Raw genomic sequence first — 22,396 nt, 5'->3', positions numbered from 1 at the left:
CTCATCAAAGAATCTTGGGACGCATTTATTGGACCCCAGTGAGAATGAAGGAGAGGGGTTTGATAGATTCAGATTTATGTTGGGGTTGTACTCGTTCAAGGGGGACTTATTTACATATGTTGTGGGAATGTGAACGGGTGCTCACCTTTTGGAAGGATGTTTTTGACTGGGTAGATTTGGTGTTATGAAGTCCATTTCCTCTGACTTTTCTGTCTGCGGTTTTCCTCTTGAATGGAAGTGGGGTTTGGAAATTTGTGGTGGTGCTGATTGGGTTAATAGGGCACTGATGATGGCAGTAAAGCATATTATGAAAGTATGGAAGTCACGGAAAAAGCCACATGTGGAGGGTTGGTTGGTAGATTTGCGCTTGATGTCAAGATATGAAAAATCTTGTGCTTATCACTTACATCGGGAGACTGAATACTGTGAGAGTTGGGATTCTTTTAATGATTTATTTGGGTAAGGTGTAGAGAATTGGGATTGGAAATTGTGGGGTTGGGTGGGGGTTGATGTTGTAGTGTTTTTGTTTGTTTGTGGTTGTAGTATGTATAGTTTAGTATCGGAATTGGGACAGGGGGTGGGGTTTTTGGAATAGGTTGATTTCTAATGGGATTATTAATATTTGTATATTTGAGGTTTTGCCTAAATTTGTCCATGTTTTGAGATTCTTACTGTAGTTTTATTGATATGTTGATTTAAAATTAAATAAAGATGATAAAAAAAAGAAAGTAAGAAGAGTTGAAGTTGGTGCAGAAAATGTGACCTATGCCACAGATCAGAGTGGGTGTAATAATATGCCAAGAGGCAGAGGGAATGGGCATCGAGGAGGATGAGATGGATTTCAAAACCTGCATGGAATGGGAGGATTTAATGGTGGTCAGCTACTGCAATGTTGGAGTTGTGATAAATTGGGACATTTAGCCAGAGTATGCCAAAGTAGGAGAGGCATGCAGCAACAGAATTGGCAACCTCGATTGGATATGCTCCACAATATAATACAGAGTTGCAAGGATATTATGGCTAAGATCACACGCAGGCTCAAACAAATGCACCACAACCTCAGAAAATGCAACAGGTACCAATGCAAGTGCAATTGCCACAAGGGCAACAACAGCAAGTACCTCAACAAATGCAGCAAGTACCGACACAATAAATACAATATATCCCCATGAAACAGGAAAATGAAACACCATGGCCCATGAATACGGGAGCTACACAAAGAGCCACACCCAACTCAGGGATTGTGACTCTGGTAGGAGGAAATCCTTTCACAGGCACAGGGTTAAATCTAGATCCACAATAGGATAGCCCACGGAGAGACCTGATGTGTTCAGTACTATCTGTAACACTGGACCACAAAGAGGAACTAAAGGTCATGGTGATGATAGGAGGCAAGACCTTTTCATTTCTGGTAGACACTGGAGACACTCTTTCCTGTGTCCGCGAGGGAAAATACTCAATGTCAGGCAATGCCCCGAATGTGCAAGGGTTCTCTGGGACTAAGGGCCTCATTACGAGTCCGGCGTTACCGTGGGCATTACAACCCCGGTTTTCCAGGAATCACACAGGCGGAATGGTGTAAATCCCCATTCCCATGGAAATGGGGATCATGGAAACACCGGCAGCATCTCGTAATGCTGCCTGTGTTTCCTCGTCCGCCTGCATGCGGGAGGTGTTAAACCCGCCAGGTCAGACCTGGCGGGAACATCACCTCCCGCCTGCAGGGGTCAGACTCAGGTGGTCCAGAAACAACGGTGGCAGCGGGTTTACCGCCACCGTTATTTCCGGACCGCCTGGGTCGTAATGAGGCCCTATGTCTTTGGTTCCATTTACAGAAAAATTACCTATATCTATAGGCGAACATCACATGCCCATGCTATTATTATACTCTAGACAAATGACAGTGAATATATCAGGACGTGATTTGATGGCAAAACTGATGATATATTTTACTGATGAAAGAATAGTGTGCTCCACTCCAGGGATACACTATGTGAATGTAAGGGAGTGTATATTGGCATTTACAGGAAGGAAAGCTCTGCTAGGAGTGCCTCCAGATGAGGTAGTGTTTCTATATGGAGTGACTGTCTTCTTATCATGGATACCCAAATTGATTGGCAAGTTATTGAGAATGCCTGATAAGTTTGTGTTCAGGCCAGAGATACCTATGGATGAGGAGGAAGGGCAAATCATTCCTTTGGAATCTGAAGCAGTTGTAGTGAGGGAAGAAAGGGTGATGCTGCATCGGACAGACGATGAGGGAAGGGGATGGGGAACAGTAATAGCCTGTAATAATAACAGTAATAATGAAGAACATGTGTTGACATATTTGACAGATGAGGAGCTAATTAAGGATGACTATTGGAATGATGAGTAGGTTTTTTTCAGAAATCTCACTTATTGGATTAAAGTAAAGAGTATGGAAATACCACAGAGATTGGCATTGGTGAAACAGAAGCTGCCATTCTATCAGGAAGACTTGGAAAAAATACCAAGTATTTTATGGACTACAGGTCCATATGACATGGGTCTACTGAAAGGAGTAGGAGTAGTGAAAATTAAACTAAAACCAGGAACCATTTTGCCACTTGCAAAACAGTATCTGATGTACAGATAAGCGAATGAAGTGAATGAAGCTAGGCATTTTGGTGCCATCTGATTCTCCATCTGACACAGTGGTGTACCGTGTCAGAAAATCAACGATGGTGTTGTGGAGATTTATACAGGATTTAAGACCGTTCAAGCAGAGTTTGCTTTATCCAGCGATATTGTGCAACATCCGATCGATACCCAAATATTTTGCTGTTGTTGATTTAAAAAATGCTTCTTTCTCCATTCCCCTTCATGAAGACTCACAAGACTTGACTTCTTTTTCATATAGAACAATTAGACTGGAACATACTTGTTTGCCCCAAGGGTACTGTGAGACCCCATCAATTTTTATTAGAGTCCTTCCGATGGACTTGGGCAATGCTCAACTCGAAAGTGTTCTAATTCAATAGGTGGATGACATTTTAGTGTGCAGTGAGACAGAGGAAAGATTCCGAGAACACTCTGTCAAGCTCATGACTATATTGGTAGTTAAAGTGTATAAAGTGGGCAAGGAATAATTACTATATTGTCAAAAAGAAGTACTGTATATTGGACAGTTGATATCACATGAAGGGTGAAAAGTGACACCTGAGAGAGCAGAGGCTATCATGAGGACCAAACAGCCAAAACAGTGAGGCAAATGCAGCAATTTAAGGTTTATGCAACTATTGCAGGGCCTGGATCTTTGAATACAGCATGTATATTCCATCCCTTTCGAAAGGACTTAAGGAAGCACAGATAGTTGAAACTAAATTAGTATGGAAAAAAGAGATGACTAAACGATTCAATGAGTTAAAGAATGCCATCAGAACAGCTCTGGTACTAGGAATTCCAAATTATAATAAAGGATTTTACTTACTTTCTCATTCAAATGGAGAAGTAATGACAGCAGTGCTCACACAGAAAATGACAGTGGGGCATAGTCACAAACTATAGGCGTATTATAGTGGGGTCTTAGATCCAGTTATTAAAGGACACTACTCTTGTAAGCAATCAGTATCAGCTGATGCATTTGCGATTGAAAAGGCTTCAAATATAACTATGGGGTGTTCCATAATGCTGTTCGCACATGCATTATTTGGAATTTTGGAGAAACCAAAAAGTAAATTAACTACACAAAGAGCATCAGGGTACGAGGTAATTATCTCAAACCCTGCAATTAAAATTGTTAGGTATAGCACAGTAAATCCTACAAGGTTTATAGCTGAACTAGTGAGAGAAGATGACGATGTGCATGACTGTGTAACATAGACTGAATGCTATGAGGATCTACCCCATTTTAATAAAATGATCTAGGAAGGGTGGAGGTGGTTTTCCTTGATGGTTCATCAAGAATCGACAAGAGTAAATGGATGTGAGGTATTCAGGGTCAGCAGTAGTAAAACTAAATTCAGAGGGCAAATTTGAAGTAATGATCAGCAGGAGATTGTCCCCATATTATTCAGCACAGGCTGCAAAACTATCCGCGCTTATTGATGCACTGCAAAGCTTTGAGGATGAGGAACAAACCGTGTATTCTGACTCCGCCTATGAGACATCAACCGTACACGCAGGCTTATCACATTGGAAAAGGAGGGGCTATCTCCATGCTAACAGTACTCCAGTGCAGCATGCACGTTTATTACAAAAGCTTATTGAAACATTGAGTTTTCCAGATACTATAGCAATCGTAAAATGCGCCACCCACTCAAAGAGAACAGACTTACTTTCCTGCGTAAATGAAGCCTTAATCTTAGAGGCCAAAAAAGCGGCCTGTTATCCAACTACATTTGAAAGAGACATGGAAAATATAAACCAAGTAACAGGGCGATGCATGCTGGTTAGGAAATTATTTAACACAACGTACATTGTACATTTAATTGAAATACAATGATGAGCATTGCAGGAAGAAAAAAAATTATGGGAGAAGTTTGGGTGTTCTTATCCCCCACTCAGGTAATTTAGAGACAAGACAGTACTGGAAAGACAAAATGAGGTTTCGGGATATAAGAGGCTCATTGCCATCAAGAAAATCGATGAGTTTCCATGGAATAATAATATTGGTGTCACTCTGCATTATGATTTGTGTTTTCCTTGATTGTTATGACATTTAGAGAAGTTATAAGAAACAATACAGATATGGTGAATGACAATGAAACATTTACTGTTGCCCCTGATGAAATCATGAACACCATCTTTTATAATCTTACTAGGCATTTATTTTGATGTGAAAGTGATGTTGGGGAAATTCATGAAGGTATAAATACGTATCTTGACAATTCAGCTCATTAAAAGAATAACCTAAGGTATCAGCACATGAAAAAGATGGGAAGGAGAATGTCAGATGAAAGCTACTCCGTGTGTTTTCTTATATCTTAAGCTTAGGGAACCACTAAACTATTCATAGCAACAGAAATATCAGTGAAAAAGGTGCATTGCCTGACACATCTTGCCCTTTGCCTAACCAGAGGACCATTCTGAGGCAGAACAGCATCAATAGTTTAGGTGAATAAAGTGACATCTCATAGGGAGGATAATTATGTACCAGACATAAGTTCAAGAGACAAGCCAGAAACAATGCATCAAATAATAAAATACGAACAGACTGGAATAAATGGAGCAGGAATCAAGATTGAAGAAAACAAGATGCTACAACGCAAGGATAAGACAGGGAAGGAAATACAAGAATGCTGGGAAAGAGGTCAATTACAGGTTAAAGGAACAGTGCTTAGTCCTGAAGGATGGGCTGAGGGACTGGTTGTGTGCAAAGCAATAGCATTAACCGGACAATGGGAAGTAGCTGTGGCCAATGCAGAAAAAGAACGCAAAACCCAATGACCTAAGATTGCAAGATTGTTGACATGGGTTGACGATGAGGGAGGACCATTGGAGATATTACCCCTGAAGAATGGGTCTTTATGCTTCAGAAATAATGGTACAGTGAAAGTTGGAGAGAACCGCAAGTGTGGCCAGGTTTTCGATGTACCGGGCATGAAGAAAGGAACAGCAGTCCTGATGGACCATTACTTGGTCTGTGGATCAAGAGCATATATAAAGTTGCCACCAAAATGGGGAGGAGTTTGTTCATTGGTGCTGATAAGTAAACCTGCCTTAGTGGGACCACAAAGTTGCCAGCAGATTGCAGACTTCACAAAGTTGAACATGTACCTGAGGAAGAAAAGATTGTTTTACCGAAGCAGACAGAGGAGAAGCAATCACTTCTCAGCAAAATCAATAGAAGCCTATTATGACATTCAAGATGAGCATAAGTCGTTCAGCAGAAGAACAGTGATATTTACAGCTATATTCCTGCCAGTAATTCAGAAGTGGCTGCATATCACCAGCTGGGAGCAGCAGCAAATGATCAACATGCCAATAAAAGTATTTAATGTGATCAAAGAAGCTTTGAGGGAAATCTGGCTTATGGCCCTCCAGAACAGGTATGTCCTGGACTTAATTACAGCAATAGAAGGAGGTGTGTGTACCAAGATCGGGCCTTTTTGCTGTACATTTACAGCAGCCCATGATGAAGACAAAGGGACTTTTACAGAAGCAATAACAATATTCTCAACCCTGCATATGAAAATGGAGGATGAAGTAGACAAGATTGAGGACGAAGGCTGGTTATTGTCTCTGTTTTCATGGATTCCAACTTGGTTGAATAACGCCTTCAAATTACTTAAAGCAGTACTAGTGTTGGTATTGCTAGGATTTTGTCTCATACGGATCATCTTGGGGCAATGCAAGAAGACAGCCAAGAAATCTACTGAGATGAAGATCATGATTGATATAGATGCTAGAACTGGTGAGCAGATGAAAAATGAAGAGGTATCTGTGAGAATATAAAGAAACCACACGTGCATCTCAGGAACAAAGTTCTACTATTGCAAGGAGCATACAAAATATGTAGTATGGTGGATATTCTGTCCACCATCAGGAGATTGCTGCCACATGACTGAAGTGTGGATGAACATATACAAAATGCAGGTCACCTGAGGGGGGATGGCAAAGATATCAATCCCAAAGAAATTATCATATGAAGAGAAGATGAAGGGGAATAAAAAGGAGAATGAAGAGAGGAATGTGGTCAAGAACTCGGCCAGAAAGGGAAATGTAGAGGAGCAGTTGGACGCATTTTCCCTAATTCCCATCCTCTCACTGCCATCATACTGGAACAGCAGGAGAGGGCCCTCTGTGACACTCCATGTATTATGCCTTTACCTCATCGGGTGTATGAGCGATGATATGTATCGAATGTATCCTCTCACTGAAAGTTTGAAAAGATGCCGTATGGAAGGATGCATTGGACATCATGGAACGCTGAGGGAAATCTGACGAGGGCAGAGTGATGTCATAAAGAAGATATACAAAGCCATGCTGAAATGATATGAAATACAAAAGAGTGATGATGTGACTGAAGGGACAAGAGAAACATGAACAAAGCAATAAAGTGATCATGAATGCAAAAGAAGATAAAGTAACTTGCTGACCAATATGTGTAAATATGTGGTAACGCAAGGAAGAAAAGATACATGCTATGGAGGAATATATAACGTGGCAAGGATGGCCATAGTTGGAAAATGGACACCGGCTTGTGTAAATATTCCATTCAACTACCTCAGAAGTCGATCAGGGTTGAAGAGTCAGGAGACACTGGAAGAACTGCTTTGTGTGCAAAACAAAGAGGAGTCAATGTTGGATTGGAATCAAGGATGCTATTTTTAAGGAATAGCTGTAAAGCACAAAGGGAGGCAGATGGATGATAGAGCACACACCTATGTCAATGCTTCTTCCAAGCAGACTGTCACATAGATCTTCTTTGTCGCTCCCTCTCTGGCCCTATGGACTCCCCACATGGTCTCTGTTCTCTCCCCTTTCTCTTTGTCACCCATTAATGGTGGTACCAGATGGGAAGTACTCTTGGCATGCGTCTCATCCTCTAGGTGCATCATTAATGTCTATCAGAATGGCACTGTCATGTCCTAGGGCTCTCAGCCCAACCTCCTCCTTCTTGAAAGGCGTTGTCTGTCTCTCACCAACTTCCTTCCTTCTCCTGCCATTCCTCCATCTGCCACCCCTCTTGCCCCACCTCCACTACTGACAGGCAAACCACATCCCTGTACCACTCTTTGGAAGACGTTGAAAGGTGGCAACCAGCTTCACGTAGCACCCATCAACTCTTGTTCTGCTGTTAAACACTCCTTTCATATCTGTCTCCTTCTTGAAGACTTTGACCTTTACGTTTTCGCTCACACTGAGACGTGGTTCACTGCCAGCTTGACAATGCTTTTGACACATACCTCCCTGAGGGCTAAATTATTCCCTTTAAGCCCAGGCCCAACCAGTCTGGAGGCAGAGTGGCCTTTATCTTCCCTGAATGGGTCTCTGCTACTGTCATTCTCACTCAGACCTACTTTTCCTTTCAATGCCTCGTCTGCAGTCTTGGTGTCTCTCCAACCCTCACATTGACTCTCACCACCAATTACAGGACCCTTAGTCTGGTCTCCCTCTTCCTCCAGGAGTGGTCTGACCGCACCTCTTCTCTTCTGGCCTCCAACTCCAAGCTTCTCCTCAGATATTTCAATATTCCCCTTGACTCTCCTGATTCAGCTTCTGAACACTTCCGCAGCCTCTGTGATTTTCTTTCCCTCACCATTCATTCCACCGGTCCGACATGCTCAGCTGGACATACCTTGGATGCTCTCATCTCAGCAGAAATCCTCATCTCCAATCCTCTGAATATACCTCTCTGCTGGTCTGCTCATGCTCTCATGACCTCTCACCTGGATCTCTTAGGTCTGCCAGCTAAGCCTCTGCCTGTACTGCCAGTCTCCTTCTCCATCATTTGACCGATGAAGCGAGTGTCAGTTGCTGATTTTGCCACCACTTTCATTCCGCCTCCCACTCCTGCCATGAACTCCCACACTGACCCTGCCCATGCTAATATTCACCTCTGTATCACCAAAACCCTTGATATCCCTGCTATGCGGATCTGCATGAAGCCTGCTTCCAAGCATAACACCTGGTATGACTGCGACCTAGCCTCTCTGAAATGCAAGTGCAGAGTTGCTGAGTGGAAGTGGTGGGCATCAGGCAGATCCAAGCCTGCAACACTGGGAACATTAACAACACCAGCAAACTGTTTAAAATCTGCAAGGAACTCACCAATCCTTCTGCAGTCTGCACGTCTCTCCTGCCATCCCTGACCCTCTGTACTTCTCTGGCCTCCCACTTTTTAACCAAACCTCGGGGCATCCTGTCCTCACTCTCCTCTACTCCCCTTCCTCAGTCCTCCACAGCTCTCAAGCCTCCCTTGGCCCCCCTCTCCTCTGCCTTCAACATGGTCAATCATGCCAACCTGACAAATCAGCTCTGAGATACCCTTGGCATCATGGGCCTGGCACTGGACTGGTTGACCTCTGTCGTCTCCAACTGACATTCCCAGGTAGAACTGGACCTTTTTCTCTCCATTATCATCTCTCCACCTGTGGTGTCCCTCAAGACTATATCCTCTTGCCATCTAATTTGCCCCCCTGGCCCACCTGATCTCCTCCTTCTCTCCTCACTTCCAGTGTTATGCAGATGACACGTAGCTCTCCTTCAAGCTTCCCTCTACCGCCTCCTTTTCCTCCTCTCTCATCCCTGACTCTCAGGCATGGTGTGCTGTCATTGATCTCTGCCTTAAGGCCAGTAAGACCGACATCCTTCTCATTGGGACTCCAGCTCCTTCTTTCCCTCCTACCCTCTAGCCACCCTCTATGGGTTCCCTCCCCTCAACCTCTTGTGAGGCAAAAATCCTTGGTATCATGTTTGACTCCTCTCTCGCCTTCTCTCCTCGCATCACGGACCTTGCCAAGAAGACCCACTATAAACTGCACCTTCTCAGATGCACTCTCCCTTTCATCAACTTCCCCCAGAAACTCAATGTCTCCAGAGCTCTGGTCCTCTCTAGGCTTGACTACTGCAACATTCTCTTTCTCAACCTTCCTTCATCCTCCCTTTGCCCCCTTCAACTAATCTAGAATAGGACTGTAAGACTTCTCTTTGGCCTCAAGCCCAGGAACTGCATCTCTCCAGCCGTAAAATCCCCCCACTGGCTCCCGGTTGCTGCTAGGGTCAAGTTGAAGACTCTCTGCATCATCCACAAGACTTTCTGGTGCATGAGACTCAGCTACATCCAACCTTCTCTTCCTGAACACCTCTGTGCTAGAGCCCTTGGTCTTTTAGCTCCAACTCTCTGCAGATTAGACACTTCTCTAAGCAGAGGGTAGGGGGTAGATCTCTTGCCCCGCAGGTGCCTCACTCTGGAATGGTCTCCCTGCCCCTCTCAGGCTTGAGCTGGATCTCCTTAAGTTCTGGAAGCTCTTCAAGACCCTCCTTTCCTTTTCTACCTTCCCTCTCACGCCCCCCCTGCTAACAACTCCATCTGCCACAGTGACTGGCTGCCTGGCTCCCTCTGAGTTCTACATGCCCCTCTGCCCAGTCCACCACCCCCTCCTTGCACTTAGCAGGTGGACCCTCACCCCCTGCACCCCATGCATTCCTTGGCACTTTCCATCCTGGCCTCCACTTAGCACTCACATAACCCCTGTTGCCCTTTTTTCCCCCTATTTTACCCCCTCTTTCAACTGCACTCTCTCCTCTTTACCCTGCACTTTCCTTCCCACCCTAGCACTTCAGATTTCGTCCTATTGGCACCCTCCTCTCACACTTCTTGTTAGTGCACTTGCATGATCCGAATGTCACAAGGGCTAGTAAGACCGTTATTGTGTTTAGGCGCATTGTGTACCATCATAATGATATGTCTCCTGAGTCATCAGTCATAGCCCAAATCCGTGCTCTCAAACGCTCCTACTGACACTGGCTTAAAAAACATAAAAAAGAAGTGGAGTTGCATTTATCGCAAAGAATCGCCAGATCAGCCCTATTGGGTGATGGCAATCGGATATGAAATTGATTGCAAAGAATAAACAACTTGAACTAACTTTAAACTGTATCAATGAAGATACATGGGCCAAACACATCCAATCTACTCTTGGTCGAGTTGAATCCACTAACTCGATCTTACCGATCCCTGCAGTCCCATGGGAATGCAAAGACTCTATATTAGATATTATAACTATCATCGACAGATTAAAATCTTCGCGCGCAGCCGGTACTGATGGCATATGCAACCTTGTAATTAAAAGAGACCCCCCATTATGGGGTGCTGCCTTACATCTACTATTTTCTCACATTGGCCAGCATGGTATACTTCCTCCATCTTGGAAATCCAGTAATATGTTAACTGTCCACATGAAAGGGGCTTGGGATGACCCATCCAATTTCCGTATGCTAGCCATGCTTGATTCCACCTCTAAAACGTTCACAAAAGTCCTCCTATTTGAGTTGAACACTTGGATTGCAGATAATAGGATTCTGCCAGTAAACCAAATTGGTTTTAGGGACACGTCAAGCACATCACACAACCTGCTTATATTGACCTCTGCCATTGAACACTCTTGGCTGTGGCGTAACCTAGATGTACACTGCATTTATTGATTTTTCCGCCGCTTCCGATACTGTCTGTAGGAATCGGTTGTGGCAGAAATTGGATACCTGGGGGATTCCACCTGGCTTGCTTCACATGCTGATGATCCTACATGCAGACACTACTGTTCGTGTGCGCCTAAATGCAGTGGGCAGACTATCGAAATCCATGGCTACCCACTGTGGAGTCAAACAGGGATGCATTATTGCGGCCATTTTATTTAACTTATATTTAGCCGATATGTCTGCTGCATTTGTGATCCATGCTGCAAACCCTGTAAAAATCAAGAATGTCACCGTAGGCTGGCTTGCATATGCAGACGACCTTATCCTTCTAGACTACACACCAGCAGGACTTCAACTGATGCTGAATGCCCTAGCTACATACTCGGATGCTAATGGTCTTAAAATTAACATCGCCAAAAGTAAAACAATGGTTTTTACTAAGAAACATCGACCTAAAAGATTCCGATGGACTCTATCTACTGAACCTCTTGAGCAAGTATCATCTTATAAATATCTAGGCCTAGTAGTTGATGACAAATTGAAATGGAACCTGCATTGGTCTGAAGTGAAAAGGAAATGTGTGATATCAGTTAATGCACTTAGTACATTCATTGGACACAACAATGGCTATTGTGCATCTGCTGTTCTGACCATATACAATGCAAAGATTTTGTCTATTCTGTCGTATGCTGTTGCAGTTTGGGGCCAAAAATACAAGAAGCGCATGATTGTTTTTGAAGCTGAAATACTGAGGAGGCTATTTTGCCTCCCCCAATGCATCAGCGTGGAGAACCTATTCCTTGAATTTAATCTAAAGGGTATATGGAATGTATACATTGCTCAATGTTTACTCCTCCTTGAATTCTTACTTACAGTACAATCTAATACAATCATTGTCCCCTATATGAAGGCCTTTTTAAGTATCGAAGATACTATTTCAATCGGAACCATTGGTGTTTTAAAGTGTATTCTTAACAAATGGTTACATGAGGGAAACATTTAATTTCTATCTGGCAATGTAAAACACTGGTTGAAGACTAAATTACGAGAGGCTGCTTTTGTGCAAAATATGATGCATGTTGGGAGTATGTCATTTACTAGTGATTTCTGCAATGAAAGAATGGTACGTACCTCCTTTCCGAGGTACATTACTGCCTATCCGAGTCCGTATATATTTCGTACTTACCTTCTAATCAAATTTTATGCGTCAGTGGTCCTTTCGTCTAATGGAAGTTACAACTATTCTCACTATTCACACACCTTTTGTCGATTATGTGGAAATTTGGTATGTGAAACAGTGTCTTACTTGATAATAGAATGTGATAGCTTAGACTCACTACGCATGAAGTTTTTCAAAGCATATGACAATGCGACCACTATTAATGAATTACCATCTTTATGGTTGGCTTTTATTCAGGGAAACGATAGAAATTTAATATATTTTATTGTTCGATTTTACATGCACTTAGTCGAAATTTTTAAATGTCTTATTTAAGTCTTGATCATTCCGTGGCGTTTCTGTGAATCATGACATTTTTTGTATATGATCTGTATGTTATGTGTTATACAAAGCCTTGTTGCTACATGTATATCAAATAAAAAAATTGAAATTGAAATAAGTTATTGTTTTCTTCTCCCTGCCCCCCCCCCCGCTTTTTGTCTTGTGGTGCCTTAAAACACCATTTGTTGTATAAGCGCCTTACAATGATCAAATAAATAAATAAATATGACTTGCAGTCCCATTGGCGTGCAGTCCAAGATCACAACATCATCGACATATGTAAGCCGCCATGTGCTTATGCCCCCATTATAGGCAGATAAAAAGCAGATTTTTCCTGTCCCACACCTAAATCAGCCAAATAAAGGTCGAATAGGGCGAGGGCAAGTATACACCCTTGCTTCAGACCAGTGTTGTTGTTAATCCAGGCAGTTGCGGAGCCATGATTGTCCATTCATATTTTAACCCGGGTGTTATCATTTAGAACAATGATTATGTTAAGTAGACAAGGTGGTACCAATTCTTCAGCTTCATCCAAAGTCTATTTCTTACCACAGTGTCGAAAGCCGCGGTGCAGTCTATGAATGTCACATAGACCTTTGTTTTCTTATCAGACAGGCCTGCTGAATAATAGTGACTAATGCCAGAGGAGTAATAGTCTTACTGGCCCCCTTCCTAAAACCAATTTGATTAAATGGTATGATCTTGTTATCTTCAATTGAGTTTTATGTGCAAAGATCTTGAAGGGGGCATCGCCAGCAAACGATAATTACTTGGGTCTACTCGAGACCCTTTCCTGTGTACTGTGACGATAATGTTCTTGGTCCAAGTGACCACAAGACTATTGGATCAGCTGATCCAATAGAATAACCATTTTAAAGCCTTAGCCCAAGTAATGGAACTCACCTTTATTAACACACTACAAAGCCCCTCAGCGCCAGGCGCTTTGGAGGATTATTCGTGCCAATGGTTTTGACCAGGACCGCATACTTCAAAGTGTATTTCCATCAATCCTTACTGAGTGGTACAGCCAGTTGTGGCACAGCTACAGTACCAAGTGCACGAATGATGTGTGCTATCCAGTCATTCTGGGGAAACTCCACTTATAGTACTAGGACTATTTCTGGCATTATTAACGATGTTCCAGAATGATTTAACATCATTCCTTTGCGAGCTATACATCAAAAGTTCGCATTTGTTACGCTCAATGTTTTTTTGTGTGGCTATTTAACCACTTCCGGTAATCCGAGCAAATAAACCGCACTGCAGATGTATGCTTATCAGGCGTTGTAAATTCAGTAGCAGCTCTACGTAGTTCGGCCTGCAGAATCTTTTTTTCTATCACTTAACTCATTATCAAAATGATGGCGGTGAGGGGCGTCCTTAAATCCACACCAGAACTTGCCATGATGCTGTGGTTTCCCAGAATGCAGCATTTCACTTCATCAACGCAGCTCGGATAACTATTGATGCATTTTGGATTTCTGAATTCTAGATAGATAGATGATTGAGTGGATGGATGGGTTACTGGGTGGATGCTTAGATAGTTAAACATACCTCTGCCTCTGATTTTATTACGTCATTTGCAGGTTTCCTATGGGCGAGATGGAGTTCAACTGCTTTTATTTTGTTTCCCTCACAGTGCCATGCATGCAGTACTACTTGTATGCTGTACGTTACTACTATCTGTGATGAAACCCTCACTGTGACCGTATGATACTCTAAATGTATAACCACCTCTGTACGTATTCTACCTTATTCACTGTTAGGCTAAACGTACATTGAAACTATGAGCTATGCCTTCCTTGTGAAACACATTTCTTAGCATACTTATACATATGCTAAGAAATGCCTATTGTTGGGCAATGTAACCCTAAACCAAGCCTTCTTACTTGTAACCAAGACAATCTCATGCCACAGCACCTCGATGCCTTTGGGCTGTAGCGCACTTTACAAATCCAAAAATTATGTTTTTTAAAATCATTTTATTATTCTATCCGGGACGTGTTCGGGCAGCAATTGACACACCGTGCACAGTCCTTTGTGACGATACACCATAACTAATACAAGGATATATAAGCAGCACAGTCTATGGTTAACTCTCACAGCTGACTGTTGGGGGACAGGAGGTTGCAGGTATTGGTTGCATTGCCTCATGCTACACCCTTTAAACTGCTGTTGTTATCATGATCCTCGTGAATGCATGCGTTATTGCATGGCCAGTCGATGCACACAAGCCTGTAATACATGACATAGCATACAGTTGGTGCACCAAACCTGTCAACATTCACCCTTAGAAGAAAAATGTCAGCAAGACAGTTCAGAGATCATACAATCTGCGTGCATGCATAGGGCGTCACAGTGTAATATTACAAGAATGTTTACATCACAAATTATTTTCTTTGAATGATTTCAACCAATGAAATCCGACTGGAACAAAAACCTTACATCAAGAAGAAACTCGGAGGAACCGCTTTCTACCACCTAGCCGCGAAAACCTGGAACAGCATCCCAAAAATAATAAGGAACACCAAAGATCACCTCAAATTCAGAAAATTACTAAAAACCTGGCTCTTCAAAACCAGAGACTAAAACCGAAACAACAATAAGACAAATGACTCAACAAAAAGGACCTTGACACAGGGGTCCACCTGCGAGACCCAGGGAGACGGAGGCAACGACTCCAGCCAACCCTCACCATCCCCCATCACCCGTACAGCCACAACTAGGTACCACGAGCTGTGGAACGGACAAGACACAACTAATCACCACACAAACGGAAGTATGGACACTAGCAGCTGCGCTAGTCATGTGGGGGGGTGAGGAGCATGCAAAGTTATTAAGGGAGCGGGCGGAGGGAACAGCTAAATCCTCAAATGGCCTCGAATAGAGAAAAAAAAAAAACGAGCACGTACCTCCTGAGGCACTGGGTGTACAAGCATCCCGTCGTGTAAGATTACACGAGCCCAACCGGCTCAATCCAGGATAGAGATGCCAACTAACCAATACCACTAACAACTTCCTTCTCTGCATACACCTCTCAAACTCCAAACCAAACACAACCACAAACCTCCAGCACAGCAAACCGCACGAACTTCACTACACTGCAACAACAAAACAAAAACACACATAGACTCGCACATCAGCACACGACGACTACCGGCCGCATACACCCCAGGCCCAGCCGACGGAACCACCGGGCTGAGGCTGCCAACAGCACATCACTGCAATCTTGCACTTTTCCAGCCTCCACCCACTAACCCACCCCTCCCTCCCTCTTTCAGAGCCGCCAGAGCGCCAGGGGACCACTCCGGTGGTGATAGTGCGCGTTACAAATGACCTTTAACATTAACATTAACATTAACATGGGGGCAGGGGACAGCCAGGTGTCTTTCGAAATGAAGGAGGAGAATTGGGGTGGGGGATAGTATTACCAGTCTCCTTTCCTCTCGTGGCCCTCATTATTTAGCTCTGGGTGCAGGGCCATCTTACTCACTTTTAAGGCCCGTGGCACAGACCTCTTTTGGGCCCCCCTGCCACCGAACCAAATTAATTAAGGGGTCCACAATATCTGGTCGTATACCCCCCCACCCTCATCACAATACCTCTCAGCAATCAAAAAGAGCCATAGTTTAGGCACAAACTATGTGTGCCACAGTGTTCACAGAAAGCATTACAGGATGAATTGACTGAAGCAGAATGTACGTGTCAACAACAGACAGGCAGTAGGTTTAAAGCCACAGCAGCAAGCCATAGAATATCCTGACCTGTGCTATTTAAGCCTGGTGAACAATGGAAAATGACTTCTTTGGCTCAGGCAGCCTTGTGGGGCTCCCCTCTAAGGTGGGGGCCCAGGGCAAGTGCCCCGTTTGCCCTTCCATAAAGACGTCTCTGGATGGCTTCATACGTTTCTGGATAACACAGACCGGAAGCGTTCCTTCAAAGTTCTTTTGTTGTTTTTGAACAAATGTATTCCACTTCTTCTTCGTGGATTAAGACAACAGTTGTTCCCTAAAGAATAACACATAAACACGGTTTAGATTAAACGCTCTTTTATGACAAATAATTATTACTGTCTTATCTCAAGCATCAAATGGTTCTTGGGAAGGTATTTTCTCATTTTCATTTCAAAGGTTTTTCTAGGATGGGAACTATACAATTTACCTACTATAGGTATCTTTTTTATGGCCCAGATTCTGAAGCTGTATTGTTATTATACAACGATGTCTCTCTTGTTTATGTAGGAATTCCCAGTACCACTATTATTGGTAGTTTGGCCCATGCTTGGACGGATCCTCTTATAGTGGTCCTGTTTGTCAATCTTCAAGAAGTAGAAGAGAAATTCCTCACTGGAGGTCCACCCTTGTTTTTATTTATTTTCTAAATCTTTGGTGCAGCCTGGTTGTGTGTAGCACGCAAGGGGGTGACCTATTGTCCTAGTTGTTTAGACACTCACAGGATGTGGCCGTGTGCTTTCGTATTCTGCCTTAGTTACTATGCAACCAGTCCCGGCATTCCTTTTCATGTCGTCTGATTGGGTTCGGTCTCAAGCCATGCTCTATGTGCCAAGATAAAACAATGAATTTCCGTGTTTTCATTTATATCTACGTAAAGCATTCTACTTCTTACTAAGAACTCTTTGTTTTAATTATCCGGTCAACACGCATTCGCTTTCTCCCTTCTTATCGTTTGAATCCACTATACACCCTTCACTCCTTGATCGTGGTACTACAGGTCCTCATTAGATCAAATGGTTGTCTTGGTTACCACATTTCAAACACTTTGTATTCTAGGTGCTTTCTTCTAATTTACTCGCGTTTCAAGCTTATGCATGTTGCTATGAGTACAGGATAACACAGAGCTACTGTACTTTATCTGTCTGTAAATATGGCATTTCGATAGAGACTGTTTTTTTATCTTATCCTAGTCCACATCTTCATTCCTTTGTTCATGGACGTATATTGCTGTACTGTATTGTTGTATTCAAATTGAAGGTAGGTAGGAAACACATTTCAACCTGTCCATCCTATATCTTGTGGACTGCGAACCCACTCTAACATATCTGTATTGTGTCACCTTTTTCCTAACAGGCCAGTTTCTCAATTATACAGAGGCTCTTGACTGTGTTACGCTGTTATTATCATGTGTGAACAATTGTACCACACCCAAAAGGATAGAAAGAACTTATTTTATATATTGTTCTTACAGCTCATAATTAAGGGTTTGTCTCTACTACTGAGCTTCATTTCCCTTTATGATTCTCTTTAGCATGTTTATTCCTCTGTACATTCAATCAAACCTGTGACTGCACTTTTTGTTAGAAAGATAAGTTATTTTTCTTTTCATAACAATTTTCTTTTGTCCATGTTCACCTCTCCTCCTGTTTTACTTGATAGACTATAGTCCACTTCAGTTCATCGGCTTTATGTATGAATTCAATGAAGTGGCTTACTACAGGTGCTGTGTGTAGTCTGTTTTTAATACAACTTTTATGTTGTTATCCTTGTTTTAATGTTTCTCTCAATGTTTTCGACGTATAGTTTCCAGCATGGACACAATATGGCATAGACTACCATTCTCAAATTTCAATTTGTCAAAGTTTGTTGTTTCCACATCCTTGGTAGACCTAGATTTTTTTCCACGCTCCTACTTGTTTGACTGCAACTAGTACAATGACCAGAGGGTGTGTGTCCTATGGTGCGCGCCATGCCGCAGCTTTCAGTAATAGTTTGTTGTTTATTCATTTTAGGGACAATATTGTTTCGTGTCACTTGATCTCTGAAATATTTGCTTCTTTTGTAAACTATAAGGGGTCATTTCAGTCAGTGTTTTCCTTTCTCCATTATCTTCCATTTCTTATGGATGATTTTCTTGATCTGATTTGAAAGGTGACTAAAAGTGTTCACAAATACCAGAGTTTCTTCCTTTCCATCAGCAGCTTTTCTACACAGGACTAGAACCACCCGAAACTCTGGTGGTCTGACCTTTGCTCAAACTAGTTCACCCAGCCCTAGTGATGACCAAAAGTCTAAATTCCTTTTAGATTGGTGGTACACGGAGAGCACCACCAATGTTTGGAAAGCAGGTGGGGCATTGATGTATTTGATAAGATTTGCAGATATGAACCAAGTCTTTCACTGGTTTCATGAAAGTTACCAGATGAATAGCCCCATATTTCACAAGCAGTCAGACCTACCTCTTATATGATGCCTTAATTACCTATATGGCCTTTGTTTTTTAGGAACATGATGCCAGTGCCATTTGATGTGGCATTTAAAAGGATTTCAGTCGAGTCTTGCGCACGTGGGTTAGCTCTAAGGATCATACATCTGCAGGTAGTGATGTGCACTTCACAAACAATGGGGTTGGAACATCCTGAGTTGTGGTTCACAATTTGATGTGTTTGATTTATGTTTCGGATATATGTTTAGGATATATGTGAATAGATTGTTGAACACGTTTTGGTATCTCTGAGCCGGTGAACATATCTTTATTGTCAAATCCGTACTTTCTATGTTCAGTTCCTGAAAAAAAGTTTTATTTACTTAGTGGTCAACACTGGTTCACCAGTATATTTTCGGGCTTGTCAGAGCATTTTCACATGTCAGAAACAGTGAGATATTTTGCCAGCTCGCCCATCAGCCGAACGGCCCCAAATGAGTTAATTGTGCTTTTCTTAATCCATTTCATGTGTGTGCATTAAAAAAGATATATACCCCTGAAATATTGAAAGATGCATCCTAGGACTTCAGGTAGATGATACAAGGAGCAGGCACACCAGGATACACAGTAGGTATAAAGAGAAACGTCTTTATTCATGTTACAGAGATAAAATGAGAAGTTAGGCAGGAGAGCACAGGTTACATCTATTCAGTTGCAGCCCCTGACCTGAGGTCCTGACCAACGCACTTCACTTGAATGTGGGGCCTCCCAGATTTTCCATTCCAATGCACCTTTAAATATATACTAAGTGCAGTCAGTCAGGATGTTGCACACCTCCCTTCTTTACACCAAGGTGAAACACAACTCAGGATGCTATAACCCCATTGTTTGTGAAGTGCACTTCACTACCTGCAGATGTATGATCTTTAGAGGTAACACACGTGTGCCAGACTGAACTGAAATCCTTTTAAGTGCCCAAAAGAGAACACGTTTCCCAACACCCAACATCTCGGGAAGCATTGACTGCACCAATGACATTAATTCCTTTATTGCCACTAAAGCTAGGGACAGGGGAACTTTGTATGGCCTCCTGTGGGGATGACTTTGGCTTATTTAGAACTGGCTCCAAAGGAACTCTTAAGGTTGGGATGTATGCCTTTGTGATTTTTTTTAACTGGCCGAGGATGGCGAAATAGCCTGGGCATTTCCTGTGGTAGCTGAAGGTTCTGGCCATGTGTTCTTTACAGGTTTGTATTGCACATGGTAGCGATGGCAGTAACACTCTTGTTCAATTGGGTGGGCAATACACATTATTGTCGCTGCCCATGAGCATGGTTAATGAGTTTTCAGCTGTAGGAAAGTCCCCAATGAAATGTACATTATTATCATTCCTTAAAATAGGACTCATTTGCAAACTTTTCTGGAGTAATGAAAGTAACAGTGTCTTATATGTAGAGAGACATTTCCTGATCCACAATTCCATTGAAAAACGATTTGTGAATCACGCCCTAATAGTGTGCCAAATATCGTTGTTGTTTAGTAGTATTATGAAATGAATTCAATCAAATGCAGTAGTACCGTCAATCCAGATAAACAACACGCCTGCCAAGATTATAATAACAATGCTTTAATATTTTAGAGATGGTACACGTGATGTTATTAAATTAACTTAATGTTTTCGCCAACAAATCAGATTTGAAAATGATATTCTTTTCATGTATGTTATTTAATTGGTTATATGTGCACATCAGCGACCCACATTGAACATTTTATTTATTTCAACTATTTAATACATATATATGTTTTTCTTCCACTCGGATATGAGACAGCTTCTGGTTACAACACTAAGGAACAATACATTTTTGTCAATTGCACACGTCCTACAAGTGTTTCACACTTCCTCTGTTTTGTCGCATGCAAAATGTGCTTCTTCAGGGCCATGAAACAAAACATATTTGCTATGTTGTGATAAACTCTCCTCTGTGTGCTATCTTTTTTATTTTTAACAAGATGTTCCCACATCTTGAGATGCTTAGATTACTTTCTTATGAAAATGGTTTCTGCTTTATATTATTTTAGTTTCTCCTACAATTCTTTGATCAGCTATTTCTTAAACGTGGTGGTCCCATTAGTTCAAATTAATTTGAAACCTGTTCAATGTATAGATTCAAGCATGTATGCTCCCGCAGCCTGTAGACTGCCCGGTTCGGCGTGCCCCAATCTAAAATAATTTAACTCAGAAATCACGATTGAATTTGGGGTGTTCAGGGGGACATGGCATAGTTGGGCTTGCTCATGATTTCTTCCTCCTCTGTAATTTCCTGCCCAGCGGACATGCCACCATCATGCAGCGGATGTGTTGCTGTATAGATTACAATGTGGATTGTACAATAGCAGCACATTGTAGTGGTTTGTCGTCCTTCCTGGGATTGTCTTGCTTGAATCCGTGGCATATGTGTGCTTTCATTGGCCAATGCGTGATTTATTGTTCACAGTGGCCTTTTTAATGTACCTGAATGTTTTAGCCTTGACTTTAATTGTGTCCACACAATATGAATGAAGGTCCTTGTCACTCTGAAGAGGTCTTATGGTTCTGTGCTCACAGACATACACCCCTTCTAGTCAGAGAAAAAGGGGCAGAAGCAGATATTTGCATTTGTGTCTCAGGCTTTTGATACCCGGAACCTCCCCTATTTATTCAGTTGGCTACCCCTCTATCCAAACAGCACCACTTTTTAAATGTTGCCTCAAATATTGTATGCCACAAAGTCTAATCATTCAAAGTTTTTATTTTTTATTATTGCATCATTTGTTTGGTGATGACTGTCTGAATAATTTTTTCTCTGCTTTAGTCTTCTGCCAATCAGTATGAGGAAAATGCAACCCACCACATTTTTGGAGGTTGAAGGTCCCTTGAATATTTTGAGGAGATTTAGATGAAAAAGATGTTCCTTTGTCAGCTCCAGCAGGACCGCTCAGACTGGAATATATTTTTTTAAAGTTTGTGTTTTAGTTCTTGAACAAGCAGCTCTGCATATGCTGAATGTAGAGGGACTCCTTGCTATTTTAATGCTATCGCGCACACATGTACAATAAGTAGAAAAATACTTTAACCACAAAGGGACAAGAGGATAGCTCTGTGGCAACGTGTCGGTCTTGGAAGCAACACCATGCTGAGCAAATTCAGGTTCGAATCCTGGATCCGCGCTTGGAAAAAAACAAAAAAAACGAAACAAAAATCAAGCGCGTTATTTAAACTAGCGCCTAGACACCTATGGGTTATGTGCAGTGTAAATAAATGCAAAAAGAAAATAAATATTTTCCAGTGATTGTATGGGCATACATTCCCACACTAAATAATACCATATTTGCAGTGGGCATGATGCAACAATGTGCTATGAAGGGTGAAAAGACCAACAAGAAAACACAAGACCATCCTTCCTTTGAGATAACTTGGCCGCATTTAATTTAAAAATACAAGAGGTAATTAGGATAACCTTTCACATCACAAAAATTAGTCATTACACTTAAATACATATTAATTTGAATCCTTCAAACATAATTTGGCATGGCAGAGTGTGTTCTCCAGGCTCCGAGGAGTGATACCAGGAGACAGTCAACCATAAACCT

General features: G+C 42.2%; 1 long non-coding RNA gene across 2 annotated transcripts in view; it reads right to left on the bottom strand.

The window, feature by feature from the left end:
* Positions 1 to 22,396, bottom strand: part of LOC138468053 (uncharacterized) — a 146,141-nt gene that overhangs the window by 92,382 nt on the left and 31,363 nt on the right. Inside the window, exon 3 of one of the 2 annotated variants that reach the window (XR_011268190.1) lies at positions 16,372 to 16,615. The exons of the other annotated variant lie outside the window; for it this stretch is intronic. This is a non-coding gene — a long non-coding RNA (uncharacterized lncRNA). The remainder of the gene's footprint in view (positions 1 to 16,371; positions 16,616 to 22,396) is intronic. 2 annotated transcript variants of the gene reach the window in all.

Source organism: Ambystoma mexicanum, chromosome 4q (genome assembly GCF_040938575.1).
Source record: "Ambystoma mexicanum isolate Mex_15411 chromosome 4q, UKY_AmexF1_1, whole genome shotgun sequence".
Classification (NCBI taxonomy): Eukaryota; Metazoa; Chordata; class Amphibia; order Caudata; family Ambystomatidae; genus Ambystoma; species Ambystoma mexicanum.
This window is presented reverse-complemented; position numbering and strand designations above follow the sequence as displayed.